Genomic DNA, 13,427 nt, shown 5'->3' on the forward strand with positions numbered 1-13,427 from the left:
GCAAAGGTTGTGGGTTTGAATCCCATCCGAGTAGTGCCTGTGGATTCTTTTGCTCACAGGACTCAGGAAAGTACAGAGTATAGAGTGCTTTAAGGCCCGGTCACACAGGCCCCGAGAACGAAAACGAGAACGATAAAAATGCACGCTCGCGATTGGTTAAATTGCTCCACGCAGAATACGCCCACGCTCATTCAACCAATCGAGGGCGTGCATTTTTATCGTTATCGTTTTCGTTCTCGTTATCGGGGCCTGTGTGACCGAGCCTTTTAAATACCAATTGTACCCATCAGTGTAAGGGTGAAAAAAAAACTCTGTTAACTGAAATTTCCATCTTTTTAAAAAGATGCCACTCCTGAACTGAAAGGCAAAAATGATTGATGGAGGAGCTGTAGGTATCTTGAGACGTGAGGTAGCAGTCACTTGAGATGCGTCAAGTGCCAGATGTTAGGATCCTCGCAGTGGGAAATAATTTGCTCATATTCAACCTTTGGCAAGATTCTCTCCATCTGTTATGAGAAATGTTTCTGGCTTGCGAGATGAATTACAAGATGATTTATAAGATGGCTATCATCTTTGCTCACCCAGAGTTTTTATTATTTATCACCGACTGAGTCAACTGAAATTTTTATTAAAAAAGAAGTCATGGTCATAAAGGGTTTAGTGTTAGTGAACTTGACACTCAATCTGTAAGAATTGAAACTATGGCTGTTTTGAAATTTAGTCCTATAAATTGATCTCTTGATGGGAGATAAAGACTCCAGTGAACAGGAGCTCAGTTACGACCGCTAAATGATAATGATGATAGTGATGATCTCATTTTCTAGGAAAGGTAGTTTCTTAAAGCATTTCACATACTTACATGTACTTTATTTACCTTGATTGAGCACATGTTGTTGTTTGTTTAAAACTGAGATCGTCAAAATATTTCTTGAAAGATTTTCAGAAGCAAATTGATTAGGTTGGTACACTATTTCAACATCCCATAATAATGGTGGTCCACTGGCTAAATGCTAGTTTTAAAAAGCAGTCAAAAGAATTCACTATATAAGTGGTCTGGTTACCTAGTTCAGTGCTGAAAAGCATCCCTATTTAACATTAAAAGATGGTTGAGTGAAAAAGCTGTGGGACTAGTGTAATTAAAAGCTAACTGGTCCTGCTGGCTACATGTAGTCACTGAAAACATTACGGACAAACCCAGTGTTTGGTAACTGGAGCATTCTTCAAACAGTACTCAAGAAACATCCTGACAACACTTTCTGGATTTCAGGCCTAATAACTGCTCCTCTCTTGGCCATTGCCTTGGTGCCCCTTGAAAAGTTCAAGTGTAATTAAGTTTTCTGCACTTATAGAGGTGCCCTTAACTTAGGGCATGTTCAGTCAAAAAGGCTGTACACACAGAAAAAAAAAACATTATTTTTACTGTCAAGCCTAAAATATCATCTTTGGGAGGGCAAGGCAATTTTCATTTTGCAAAGGGCAGTTCTATCAGGACAATCTTAAGGTCAATGTGAAACTATTGAGGGGCACCAATGCCAAGACAAGGGCAACAGAGGCGACCAGGCCATGGACTCCATGTTTCTGATGCACTGTGTCTGATGGTAATATTTCTCTGAATGTAGCAAGACAACCTTTTAAGTACTGACATTGCATACTGGAAGACTTTCTTGTCGATCAACTCCAACGACAGTTCCCCTTTAATGGACGGAATGACTCAATTATAAGAAAAGCTTGGGGTCACCCGATATTCAGGAGTATGAATAGCCCGTCCCCATGGTGCGTACTGCGTATCTAACGGTAACACTCTCTGACTCACTGCATTGCCAATCAAGGATGAGTTCCCATGGAAACACGATATTATCATAATCTTTTGTAAAATAAACAGCGTACACATAATATGACAACATTGTATTTTAATGCTTTTTTCGCTTGTAATTTTAAACTAGGTTCCAAACTGGTCAAATCCTGCTCTAGTCAATTTTTCTTTGTTTATCAACCCCAAATCACATGTAAAAATTTACCTACACTGTACATAGTCAGTTTCCCTTTTGGCTTATTACTTGATATTTTTAAATACTATCCAGTAAATGATATCACACAGCTGTTGTTTTGCATCATTGCGTAAGACTGATTAAAAGTCATGTGTTTTACATGTAAATATTGAAACAAATTATAGTTATAAATCTTGAGCAATGATCTCTCTTAATGTATGAAGATTTTAAGTACTGACATTTCAAATAATAATTCTCATGATATTAATCAGGAAGTGGCTGGAATAAGTATCGTCGAGTACATAGTACACAATGTAGTTACTGAATCATAATTGATATTAAGTGTAAAAAAACGGGAAAACCCACTCTTGTTTCCGCGCGTTTCGTCGTGTCATGACATGTGTTTAAAATAAATCTGTAATTCTCGTTAACGAGAATTTATATTGTTTTACCGTTTTCTCAAAAAGTAAAGCATTTCATGGACTAATATTTCAAGAGAAGTCTTTCACCATTACCTTCTGTAAACCCTGTAAATTATTTGTAAATCTGTGAACTTGTTTTGTTTTTTCTGTACCGAAAGGGTCCAATGGCTTTAAAAGGTATCGTGAATGGTACGTATCTGGAAATCGTTTATTGTTAACAAACACATTTTACCTTATTTTGTGTATCGTGAAGCGTGCATCTGTAAACATGTTTTTAACAGACAGATTCGCACAATGTAGGATGATACATTCTTTCAAGACGTGTTTCTAGTTTTTTTTGTCTTTCTATGCAATGATGAAACGAGGCAAGGTATTTGCTAAGAGTTTGGCCTACTTGTAACATGTTCACTACACGAAGAGTACCTCCGGCATGTTTGTTCTACATGCACTAGTGTGAAATGAAACAGGGAAATATCCAGCCGGCTGCGAAGTATTTGAACATGTTCCTCTAAAAAGCTCTCTATTTCTCGTCAGTGTGTCGCAATTACTGGCCTGGCTACGTCCACCTGTCAGCGTCTCAAGATTGCAATCACCAGCTAGAGAAGCTAAGGAGCAGCTGAGAGCATCTCCAACCATCGCATCATCGCATTGTGGCCCCATCTTCATTGTATCCCTGGGTGACAGCCCTAATTAAATCTCCAATCTCCCATTAGAGTTCATCAAAACTACACCTTCAGTCTCGGGCTGAAAGCTCAGTCACAAATTATATGATCCCTTCCGCAGACTGACTCCTACTTCCAGGCCTGATACTTTGTTCTTGTAAGGATAGAATAGTTTTCTAGAATAGTAGAAAGAGCGACTCGTGACTGAAATAAAAGCTTGTACTGGAACACCTCAACCCAAACTAAGGGCACTGAGACAATGATTTGAAGAAAGCAAAAATTGACTTTTCAGAAATAACTATAAGTTACCAAGACACAACTCCTTTCTTAAACACTGTGTCTGGTAATGGTATACATGTAGCACTACATGTAGCACAATAAGGACAGCTACATGTAAATGAGTTCACACTAGTGTTAATTGTGAAAATTGGAAGCAATTTAAACAACTCAACATAATATCCATCCCAAGACTGGTTTACAGATAGTAATTCTCCTGTGTAGATCAACAATGTCCACTGTTGACTCCAATTCATCTAATCCCATAGCCTAAATTTCATTATCAATCGAACAAACAAGCCAGCTCACATTCACAATCCCTAAGTGGAGCCCAGGTGTGCCAACAAGAATCCAAACCTGCTTGAAACCACCTGTAATCGACCCCTCATCTATTGTTCAAAGACAAAAAGGATGGGTCTCTTTTTTGTCTCCTGTGATGTGGGTACAGACCACCCTGGTCTTCGATCCATGAAGATCCATATGAGAAGGCAAGGAGATTGTGTCCTTTTCATCATAGGCTCACGGGAGCCGGATGTTTAACCCCGATGAATGAATAGAGGGTGAGTCACACGAATCGATTGCCCAACATTCATAAGTCATTCATTCTCTCATGCAATGAATTAAATGCAGTGACGAGCCCTGACTGGTGTGATCTCCCTTGTGTTGTACATGAAGATGAAACAGCCATGCCTCATTGGCTGAGATTAGGGCTTTAAATTCAAGAAAATAGCTTCTTTTTTTTATTACCAATATATACGTGTACCTGCTTATTTGTGTTGTGTTGTGTTGTCATTTAGTCTTCAACAAAGACTCTGCAAGGGTCGAAATGTCAGGCCACTAACTAAATGTTGCCTTTTGTTTGGTGAAGCAGTTTGCAACATCCACTACTTCTTTTTTTAAACATGTTACTGCAGAACATTTTACAAGCCAAGACCCGAATTGAGAGAGAAAATTCACAAAACCACATGGCTTAAAAATCAGGAGGTGTTATCTTGACCAGAATTGCAAAAAAAAATCCATATGAACAAAAAATTAGGTATCTACATTTGAATATTTTTGCACGACTCCGCTTGCACTTTGCCACACGTATCGACCCATTACACTACATTAGAAATTGTAGCCTGTGCGTGGGAAGGACCCTGACATAGAACAATGATTTTGATTAGCTGTAAGCATCTATTTACAATTCATTTATTCCTGCATCTATTATTCCATTGATATTTGAAGAATTATAAAGTACATGAATAGGCCTGTATGATTCGTTTTTGAAAGAGCAAGGGCACAAAGGCACCCTCGATGCGGAAATTGTAAATTTCTACTGGAACATTTCAAGGGCACACAAGCAAGGACCACCTCGGGGGCATGGAGGCAATAGCCTCATTGCCTCCAGAGAGTATCCATCAGAGAGTATCCTGCATGTAGTACATTGTAATTAAGCTTGGGCGATATCGATTTATTTTATTCACGATATATCGCCGACAATATATCGCGATATTCGATATAATCGCGATTAATCAAATTTGACATCATCAGTCTTAAAACTCCAAGTGAAAGTTGTAGAAGAGACAGTCCTAGCAAAAGAGAGGTGTTCTAATGACCTATTCTTCTGGTTTTACTCCAAACCTATGGGGTGCAAGATGTCTCAGCTAGTAAGTACATCGCGATATTTAATTGATATATCGATATATCGCGATTATCGCGTTATATCGCGATATATCGATATTTCGATTAAAACCAAATCCATCCGATATCGAAATCGTGTCCAAATTAATATCGTGATATTCGATAATATCGTGATATCGCCCAAGCTTAATTGTAATTCTGAAACTCTAAGAGATTAACACTAGATTTAGAAGTTTTAGCATGATTAATCAAAAATTAAGTTTGATGTATTTTAAAACATTCTCCGCTCAAAATGTCATTGTGACAGATTGTAACTTAAGTACTGTATGAGACTTGCATAGTTTTTTTTTTTTTAAACAACAAGGAAGAAATTACTTCACTCTTCCCAATTTAGTTCAGAATGTGAAACTGAGATTGACGCATTTCCCATGACGTTCCGACAAAAGCGGGGAATGCCCAAAGAATCAACTATGATACTTCCCGTCTTAACAAAATCCAAGTGTGAACAAGAGACACAAAAATAGAAGATTGATGGGCTCAGTTTGTAGTGTAGCATTCACAGTATTTGAATTACAGAATCATTAAAGGCAGTGGACACTATTGGTAATTACTCTAACAAATTATTAGCATAAAACCTTACTTGGTTACGAGTTATGGGGAGAGGTCAGTAGTATAAAACATTGTGAGAAACGGCTCCCTTTGAAGTGGAGTAGTTTTCGAGAAAGAAGTAATTTTCCACGAATTTGATTTCGAGACCTCAGGTTTAGAATTTGAGGTCTCGAAATCAAGCATCTGAAAGCACACAACTTCGTGTGACAAGGGTGTTTTTTCTTTCATTATTATCTCGCAACTTTGATGACCGATTGAGCTCAAATTTTCATAGGTTTGTTATTGTATGTTAAGATACACCAAGTGAGAAGACCGATCTTTGACAACTACCAATCGTGTCCAGTGTCTTTTAAAAGGATTAATTCCATGAGAACACATTCAAGTCAACTGTACCAATAGCAGCACGTCGCCGGACCCAATTTCGTCTGCTTAATTTTAAAACAATTTCTGCTTAGCAAAAGTAAGCTGAATTCCAGTCACAGATTGATGTGACATGGTGATTTGGCTGATAACTTGATTCTAGTAAAGCTTAATTTGGTTGATGTGCTATAGCTACTTTTTGTGCTTTTTAAGTACATTACTCTCTGAATTAGGCCCTAATACTTGAATCTTGAATGATTCTCTGCATCATTTAGAGGCCACCTTATCCATTTTTTCAAACCAACACTACAAAGTGATTTGTAATTACAACACATTTTGAAAGTTCCTTATATATGTAAATAATATCTATCAAGTCAGAGAAATGTTACACATTTTATTGTAAACTACAGACTACAATCCTACATGTTGGAGTACAATGTACAGGGAAATAATTATTTGTTGCTCCTTCAAGAACCAAGTTAACATTGTACTTTGTTGTACATTTAAAAGTTGTCTCATTGTGGAAGGCTGTACAGCACTTAAAGCCAGTGGACACTATTGGTAATTACTCAAAATAATTATTAGCATAAAACCTTACTTGGTAACAAGTAATGGGGAGTTGTTGATGGAAGAAGTAATTTTCCACGAATTTGATTTTGAGACCTCAGAATTAGATTTTGAGGTCTCGTAATCAAGCATCTGAAAGCACACAACTTTGTGTGACAAGGGTGTTTTTTCTTTCATTATCTTGCAACTTCGACGACCAATTGAGCTGAAATTTTCACAGGTTTGTTATTTTATGCATATATGTTGAGATACAGCAAGTGAGAAGATTGGTCTTTGAGAAATACCAATAGTGTCCACTGCCTTTAACAATATTGTTGTACAACCTTGCTTCCATTTGACATTTACTCAGCCCCTCTTGACTCTAAAAACCGAATAGAAATTGCATTTGATGAATAAAAGATTTAAAAACACAGTAGCAATGCACTTAAAATACCGGCACTATAATTTCCTGGCAACAGATACAGAATAGATAGAGCAGAGAGATCATCAGCCCATCGCAGTAACTTATCAGCCGTTCACTCATCACATCAATAATTTAAAGGTTTGGAACCTAGATCCCTTCGCATGTAGAAAATTATAATAAGCAAAAGAAATCGTTGCGAGGGAATATACTTCTAACCCTATTGACCCCTTGCACGCGCGTCACACGCGGCGACTGGTGCCACGCTCACCATGTTGGTGGGCAAGTTAGGTTTACGTGTATTAATGCTGCGTCGCCTAAAATGCGCACTTCACTGCATAACGCACAGCATACTCTATGCATAGAGTTATATCTGAAAACGCACAGTGAAATTTCCCACCAGTATGGCGCATTCAAGATTTTTCTGATGATGACGTCAGGTGAAATGGGGCAATTGCCAACTATTTCTTTTTTAATGCTAGTCACTTGAATGAGGTGTGTTTTCTGTGAATGCATCATTACAAAAAGAATAAAAGTAGACATTGCAGTTTGAAACCAGACCTTCAGACATAGTGTCAGCTCGCTTTAATAAAGGTATAAATGTACTCAGTATAATACAGGCTGCTTTTCTGTGAAATATTTCTCTCTGAAATGAAGTCATATTTGTGAAAACTGTACCTGAAAAACTAAAATAAACGCAATGATTTCTGTTGTATTGTACATGTACATGTATGTACAACCCAAATTGAAGACAATGTGCTTTTACTGAAAATTGTGGTAATATTTCACAATTTTCACCTGACCCACACAGCAGAGTAAGACCATGGTAAGACCATGTCCAGGTGTTTATTATTTCATATTATAAATGATCACATAAACACACTGTCCATGATTATTCTGTCAGCTCTACCAATCCAGTATAATACCTTTAATTTGTCTCTGCTTTGCAATTTCTGTGCTCAGTAAACTGTACCTACATGTATAATGGACGTACATATTGTACATGTTCGACATAAACATATAAGAAGTGTTTGATCTGCCGCCTGAGTTAATTTTTAAGAAGATAAAGAAGCACTTAGGTAATTACTAATAGTTGACATTATCTGAGGGTAGGGCTTGATATGATAATGCATTGAGAAGCAGCTGGCAGTGTAGTCTTCAAACACTGATCACTGAATAGCACATAAATTTACATGTATATTTAAAGGAACACGTTGCCTTGGATCGGTCGAGTTGGTCTTTGAAAAACGTTTGTAACCGTTTTTTATTAAATGCATTGAGTAAAAAGATGTTGTAAAAGTAGAATACAATGATCCACACAAACATGCCTCGAAATTGCACGGTTTTCCTTTTACTTCGTCGACTAACACCGTCGGCCATTTATGGGAGTCAAATTTTTGACTCCCATAAATGGCCGACCGTGTTAGTTTTTACAGTAAAAGGAAAACCACGCAATTTCGAGGCAAACTTGTGTGGATCATTATATTTTACTTTTAAAACATCTTTCAAACCAATTGCATTTTATAAAAAAGGGTTACAAACGCTGTTTATAGACCAACTCTACCGATTCAAGGCAACGTGTTCCTTTAAATTGAGAGTAGAGACAAACAATCTTGTCAGGCTTGGATTACAACACAGGTCACTGCATCAATCATTGCTCTGGGTTTGGGGTCTTGGTTCCTCTGAACATAAACACATGATACATGTACACCTAGTAGTGAACTACATATAACATTATTAGTACAATTTTGGGCAAGGCAATCTAGTACGCAAATTTCTAAAACAGTTTAGGCTAAGGCGTCGTTCAAATGTCCCAGTTCTCGTAATCTACTCCGGACTCTTCATGATTTCCTCAAGGATCCTATCTCATTATACAGTTTCCATCTTCCTGCATGACTCAGAAATTAATGCAAAATTATAATTCATTTGACAATAATAAAGGGAAAATAAATTAATTCCCATCCTGTAGTTGTTGATAATCACTATATATGTACATCCAACCCGTAAGGATTTTATTCAATTTTATGAAATTTATTGTGATTTGTCAAATTTTACGAGATTTCATAAAATTCTTTGATATTACTTCAAATGGTATGGTTATCTTTGAGTAAAAACAGCCAAAAAAAACCACTTTATGTTTTTGTTACGAATTTATATTGATTTGTTTTCTAATTTAAATTCTATGTTTAGATTACTTGATGTAAAAAACTACGAGACTGCTTACATAGACACATGTACAGTGTAATTAACTAGAGTGCCCATAGCGCGCAAATTTAGTTCCGGTACAAATATATACAATTTTATAATGAAACAGGAAATGATGCGTGATGGACAAAGCACACAATTTGAAAGTATCAGTTAAAATTTATGGATACAATTTTTGTGACAGTTCCTATACAGTGCAATTCAAGAGCTGTTACGCTTAACAGTTTTTATATGAATGCTGCTCAAACAAACTTTTAAAAGTACTCAGTCTGAGAGAGACAAGCCTTTTTGCAATTGTTGATTTCTACCCATGTGCAACATGTTTAATAGCGTGGACAATGAGAGAAATGAATGGGTCTAACGGATTGTAAAGACGTAAATCCTGCTGTGACTGTGATTGAAGGAACGTGTCTTGGTATGACAGTCCACTGCTCGTGGGAACTGAAACTTGTGTGATTATTGTTAGGCAGTGGTTAATATCGAAACATGGACGCTCTGATTCAAATGACACTTTCTGTACTACATGTAGGCCATTAGGCCTGGGCGACTAGTAAAATTCCCTTTTTTCTACACGACTGTGACACTAGTAAACTTCAACACTACATGTACATTACAGTAGGCTGAAATGTGAAAGTACAATGTATGTCACTTGTCAGCTATGGCTTTGTGGCTCTTTTGTAAACAAGTGATGTCACAGGTTACAATGTGGCCCTCCTACAATCCTTGCCTTTTTTAAACAAGTTGATACACCATATGAAACCAATGGTTTCCATTTAAGTAAATGGTTTTGAATGGTATGCTAACTGTGCACACAATTGGTTCCCCAAATGGTGTTGAATTGCGCCATGGTGCCACAAAGCGATATTCATTTTTTTTGTTTACAAACAATTCAATTGCATTGTATTCATGCAGATGAGATCATTTGCATTCAATACAAAAATACTATTGTGCACTTAGACCAACTCTACAACATCGAACTCTGTACTCTGAACATGACTTTGAAAAGTACATGTCCTACTTGTTCACGGTCGCCATCTATTGTGTTCATATGTGACAACGAATGCTGCAATACACTATTCAGCGTGTGTGCAAATCTTGCTTTTCATACTGACAAGGTTTTTAAACACAACAATAAAATACACCTGTGTGTTTGGCAGCCTTGGATGGGGTTGTTAGAATAAACAGCTCATCCAAGGCTGGATTGCGTATGCATTGGCAAATCGTTTTCAGTCTGGAGGCTGAAGCTGTATTTTGTTCATCCTTAAACCATGAAGAATCTGCAGCAGTAAAGGAGGCAGGGGCTAACCACCCTCAGAAAATTTTGTCCAGGAACCCTTCTCAGGTTACCGATTTGAAGCATAAAACCCAAACTGTTGGCATCTAAAAACCGAGGCTACGTAGGCAAGGGAGCCACGAAACATGGGTGGTTATATCATGGAGGTAGAATTAGATAATTCATCAAACCTGTTATGATCAAACTACAGAAGAAGCAGGGAAATGCAAGGCTCAAAATAACCCATGGCATCCAAAGCAAATTGCGTAGTGCCCTGTACTTTAGCTATGAGGTGCCCTCTGCAGGATTCAAAAACAAACTTACATTTTCCCAAAACAGTGTACTTTTTTAAAGGTTAAGTACCAGCAAGTTTTTTTTCGGAAAGATACATTTTTATTTGGTTGAGTTAGTTTTAAGTTGCATCAGTTTAATGCGTGACAATATGCATGCTAATGATAAGCGCATAGATCCCTATACTAAACATGTAAAACTACATTACTGATGCTGCTACATCACAAAATCACTTTTGTTTATTGATAAACAAAGCTTTTTAAAAATGTAAGTCTGAATTGATATTTCCACAAAACAAAATTCCAACATTTTAAAAAATGGCTAGCTACATGTACATGTACAGGATCTCTTTTAATCTAAACTTCAATTGGACGTCTTCATTCCCATTATGCGTGAAAGCAAAAAGGACTTTCTTACCCTAAATATATACTTTATGTATCCATGTTCTTTTACATCACATGTAAACTCATTACAATATATGCCCAACCAGTAAAGGGGTACCTTCTGTTGCCACTGTCACATTATCAGATAGCCCCCTTCTCATATTGATCTGTTTGTATAAGTTGACCTACTTCTTATACTAGGTTTAGCCTTTCAGCTGAGCCATTTTGTCCCGTGGTGCCTGATCAGCTTCCATCAAGATATGCCCACTGTTTCTGGTCGTATCATCACTGCTGCTATTAGGCCCGTCTCCATTAGGGTGCATGTTTTATGTACGTGTACGTAAGGTATACAAACTGTACACCGCACTCCATCAAGTGACTTCGAGATGGTTTTTAAGGGAAATTTTGACTTCAAGATGTCAACTTTACAATAATTGCTTTGGTGATCAGAGTTGCCTGAGTAAACAACAAATCAATCAATTTAACATAATTTGAACTTGCATTTTTCAAGGGTCCATATGAAATCTTCTGATGTAGCACTTTGATAATCAATGTCAGTATTTATTTATAGTAAGCACTTTAAATCATGACTTACTGCATGCTTGCCTCTACCTACATACGTTCGTATGTACATGAAGTCACAGACTTTTACACTAATTAGTTTATACTGAGACCAACAGAATCAAACAAACATTCAGTTGTTGCTTATTGATTGATGTTGGGTTGGTAAGAATTTTTGTAAGTTTTTGACTCGTAAAATTATGGATTTCTGAAGGGGCAAGGCTTTATCCATCATGGCCCAATTTCCTAGAGCTGCTCAGATGTATTTGTAGCAAAAATTTCTTAGCAAAAAAAAAGGGCAGGAAATCATTCCGAGATGATGTAACATGGTATTTTGGCTGGTAACTTTATTCTGGTAAGCATAATTTTGTTGTACTTTGATACTTTTTGAGCTCATCAGCAACTCTGAAATTGGACCCAGGAAACAGGCACGTATCTGTGAACTATCCTGCCTTTGCTTTGTTTTTAAATTTCCAGTACAGTAATAATTTAGCACAATTAACATCCTCTGTAGTTTGCATTAACACACATCCTTTGACTAAAAACATTTTTAAGGCGTCACCGATCGCCATCCGTATCTCATAGCCGTAAGTAATGCCCGATGAGGCACTCATGACCACCAACACCAAGCCTCATGTAAAAAACATTTGGCTCCTAATTTCAGAATAATTACTTTTCACACAAGGTGAATTCCAATTATATGTTAATCCAAGCAAAAGGATCCGACTGCTGATTGGTAATCCAATCTTCATAACATGGATGTTTGTGAGAATACAGACCCTTGCACTTCTCGTCATAACATCCATCTTAAAGTAAACATGTATGGCCTACTGTACTCCACATAATACCATTTCCATAACAATAACATGTAATTAAATGTTGCAATAAAGTTCCATAAAAAGTTTTTTTGACTAGCCTCCATACTGTCTGGCCAGTCAATAGACCCCAGGCCTGATTGTAAGGACACTTTGACGAATTTACAATAAGACTCTGTCTATTTGTACAGTATCAATGATTGCCAGCCCTGAAATCTTTGTTTTGAACGGGCAAGGCGTTTCCTCCTTGGTAAAGGGCACCTCTGAGAAAATTGAAAACTTTGATTGGTACATTTCAAAGGGGGGCACCAAGGAAATTACTAGGGGCAACAGATTTTCCTTTGTCAAGTACACAGTAGCATGCTGTGCCTTCATATTCTACTTTACTTTCTCTTTTGAAAACAAAATCTTTCTCTCTAGTTCCCTTGCCAAACCAACGCTTGAATCACTTCCCAGAAGATTCATGTGTAACTGTATTACACTGGGAAATCAAATTTCATTCAAATATATGCATTTCGCAACAAATTTCATCCACTAGTGTGAGCATGGGGATAGTTACTGCAAGCTAATGAGAACTTGTACATTGGCAGTTTGCCAAAATGGTAGAGTATTGTACCCACACTCCGACAGTGTTTAACAATTGGTCCTGTACGCAGTTGAGGTTTTAGTCGAGATCTGCATACAATGAGAATTTCCTTGAAGTTGAATGACAACTGAGCTCGAGTTTTGACAGTTTAAGGTTGTCACAGAAACAGGTGGTAAAATTTCAGAAAAACACTTAAGACTTGTTGTTTTTAAGTTCTAGAAATCTTCATATGAACTTTTTTATACAAATCCTGATTTAAATAGTTGTTTCTGTAAAAACTTATGGTATAAAACACAGCTGAAGTTTCCAGTGTGGTAGGCCCAAGATAAAACAAAACATTTCAATAATTTAATATTGCATCGCGAACTTGTTCAGCAAATTATTAGGGTACATTTGATTGAGCATG

At 37.1% G+C, this 13,427-nt stretch overlaps 1 protein-coding gene across 2 annotated transcripts in view; it reads right to left on the reverse strand.

Annotated features, from left to right (window-relative positions):
* The window catches only part of LOC139950280 (calsyntenin-1-like), a 95,606-nt gene that overhangs the window by 81,048 nt on the left and 1,131 nt on the right, over nucleotides 1-13,427 (reverse strand). The gene's annotated exons all lie outside the window — the stretch shown is intronic.

The sequence above is a fragment of the Asterias amurensis genome, chromosome 18 (genome assembly GCF_032118995.1).
Source record: "Asterias amurensis chromosome 18, ASM3211899v1".
In the NCBI taxonomy this organism is placed as follows: Eukaryota; Metazoa; Echinodermata; class Asteroidea; order Forcipulatida; family Asteriidae; genus Asterias; species Asterias amurensis.